The sequence below is a fragment of the Mus pahari genome, chromosome 23 (genome assembly GCF_900095145.1).
Source record: "Mus pahari chromosome 23, PAHARI_EIJ_v1.1, whole genome shotgun sequence".
Lineage (NCBI taxonomy): Eukaryota > Metazoa > Chordata > Mammalia > Rodentia > Muridae > Mus > Mus pahari.
The window spans coordinates 26,117,296-26,120,565 of record NC_034612.1 but is presented as its reverse complement, the minus strand read 5'-3'; positions in this window follow the sequence as shown (position 1 = coordinate 26,120,565).

Sequence of the window (3,270 nt, the reverse complement as noted above, 5' to 3'; positions counted from 1 at the left end):
TTTTGGTTTTTCGAGAGACAGGGTTTCTCTGTATAGCCCTGGCTGTTCTGGAACTCACTCTGTAGACCAGGCTGGTCTCGAACTCAGAAATCCACCTGCCTCTGCCTCCCGAGTGCTGGGATTAAAGGCGTGCGCCACTTTTTTTTTCTTTTTAAGCTTTATTTATTTTATGTACGTACATTAATTTATTTTATGTACATAAGTTAAGTTCATTAAACAGGTTCATTGGCCGGTTTAATGAACTGGCAGCTTTGGTGATGAACTGGCAGAGACTGGATTAGGGTCTACAGGGAAAAAGGGTAACTCTGAGGAGGTTTCCTCAGAGCCAGAGGAAGTTGTTTTTTTTGTTTTTTTTACACTAGTGTCTGACTATTGCCTGGTGTAACGTCAGAGAAGAGACCAGGCCGACTCCTGTGCAGAAGATGGGAAGCAGAACTATTTTTAGAATCTCTCTCCATTTGGTCTCTCCCTTCCATGCTTGGCAGAGCAGCACCCCAAAACTGCACTCATTCACTTACTGATCTCATTCATTCATTTCCCCCCCCACCCCCGTTTGGATTTTTCTTTCTGTACTTTATTTTTTGTGTGTATGAAGGGGAACATGCACTGGTGTATTTGTGTGTGTGTGTGTGTGTGTGTGTGTGTGTGTGTATGTGTAGGTCAGAGGACAATTTCCAGGAGTTGGGTCCCAGGGATGGAACTCTGCTTGGTGGTAAGCACCCTTACCCACTGAGCCATCTTGCTAGCCTCTTTTTGAGTTACTTTTTTTTTTAATTTTTTAATTTTATTTTATGTGTATAGTTATTGTGTCTACATGTATATCTGTGTACTGTGCGTATGTCTTGTGCCTATGGAGGTCAGAAGTGGGTGTCAGATCTCTTGGAACTGGAGCTACAGATGGCTGTGATCCACTATGTGGGAGCTACACATTGAACCCAGGTTCTGTGGAAGTGCAGCCGGTGCCCTTAAACACTGAGACATCCCTCCAACCCATCTGTTTTGGAGTTTTGAGACCGACAGTTCTTCTGTAGCTGAGTCTGACCTCAAATTTATGGACAATCCTCCTACCTCAATCTTCCAAACACTAGGATTAGAGGGTTTGTGCCATGCCTACGTCATTCACTGGTGTACAATGCTCAATTTATTCATCATTGTATGCTTCTGAGCGCTTGGCCTGCATGCAAGTACGTGCAGGGCATGCGTGCCTGGTGCCTGTGGAGGTCAGAAGAAGACATCAGATGTCCCTGGAACTGGCGTTACAGATGGTTGTCACCTGCAGTGTGGGTGCTGAGAATTTTGAGCTGTCTCCCAAGGCCCTTCTTCATTCATTGCTTGATGTAACATGTTCTGTCTGCTTCTGATCTACCGGGTCCTGTGGTGATTTCTGATCCTTCAGTAGCGATGAAGATAATGTGCAGCTCCGACTATTTTCTACCATTGTTAAAATATCCTGTGAAGAGTGTGGTGGATCACTACTGTCACCTCTGTATTCTGAGGCCTAAGGCACACATATGGCTCGGAGTTCAAGGCCAGCCAGGGTTACATAGTGAGCTTCAGACCAGCCTGCCTACAGAGTGAGACTATTTCAAAAGGAAAACAACAAACAAATAAAACCAAAACCAAGCAGATGATAGACCCGAGGTGCCTAGTTACCTGGGAGGCAGAGGTGAGAGGATCAGGAGTTATGTTTGGTTTATAGGAGATATCCAAGGTTATCCTTGGCTACACAGATAAAAGTTCCCCTGATCTATATGAGGCCAGATCTCAGAACAGAAAAACCAACTGCATTTTCTAAAATAAAGGGAAAGTTGGAAAAACAAAGCGTCACCATGTAATCAGTCCACCAATCAGGCAAACAACATCAACCGGGAAAATAATAAAGATACTTCAATTATTATTTTAAAATGACTTAGTTCCTGAGCAGGGGAGGGGCTAGGTGAATGCAAAAACAATATTTTGAGGGGTGGGGGTGGGGATTCAGTTGGGAGCATCCATGTGAGAGCCTGGGTGGCAGTCTCAGCACAGTAAAAACTACCAACGAAAACATTGAACTCCAACCTTGAATGACCTAGCATGTCACTTATGTCCCTTATAGTCTCTCAGTCCTGACCCCATTAGAATTTCATGAAACACCAGTCAAACAACCTATCAATAAGTCTGTCCCAGTGTCCCGGGTAGGTGACAGTGAATACCTTTGATTCCAGCACTAGGGAGGCAGAGGCCGGATGGTCTATGTGAGTTTGAGCCTGTCTGCAAGTGTCCGCAGGCTCTCTCACAGGGCCTGGGACTTGCCAAGTAGGTTAGGTTTGCTGGCCAGGGAGCCCCCATGAGTGTGTCTTTCTCGGCCTTCACCAGGCTGGGGTTACACATCTGTGTTACCACACCCAGGTTTGTTGTTTGTTTGTTTTTAAAATGTAGGTGTTGGGATTCAGGCTAAAGCCTTGGTTTCAAGGTGAGCACTCTCCCTACTGTTTTCCCCTCCCCCTCCCCCCCACTTCCTTTAGTCTAGGAGGGCTCAGGTGGAAATGTTGCTGACCCTCTTGTAGAATCTTTCTTAGGACTTCTGTCCAGTTCGTTCGTTTTGTTTTGTTTTCCAAGACATGCTTTTTCTGTACTCCTGAAAGTCCTGGAACTCACTCTACAGAACCTGGCCTTAAACTCATAGAGCTCCACCTGCCTTTGCCTCCCACGTGCTTCAAAGGTGTGTGCCACCACCCACCTGAAAATACTTTTTTGTGTGGTGCTAGAGGTTGATATATTTTTTTCTTTCCTTCCCCTTCCCTCTTGCTCTGGCCCTCCCTTGCTCTGGGCCCAGAGGTTGAATTTTTTAACCCTTTTGTTTGTTTTGTATTTTGAGACAGGTTTTCTCTGTGTGTATCCCTGGCTGTCCTGGAATTTGCTTTGTAGGCCAGGCTGGCCTTGAACTCATAGATCTGCCTGCCTCTGCTTCCTTTTTGCTGGAATTAAAGGCTTGTGTCACACACCTGGGTTCAAGATTTATTTATTTATTTATTTATTTATTTATTTATTTATTAAAGATGTATTTATTTTATTTATATGAGTACACTGTTGCTGTCTTCAGATATACCAGAAGAGGGGGGTGGATTCCATTACGGATGGTTTTGAGCCACCATGTGGTTGCTGGGAATTGAACTCAGATCCATCTGGTAGAGCAGTCAGTGCTCTTAACCGCCAAGCCATCTCTCCAGCCCCAAGATTTATTTATTTATTTATTTATTTATTTATTTTTGGTTTTTCGAGACGGGGTTT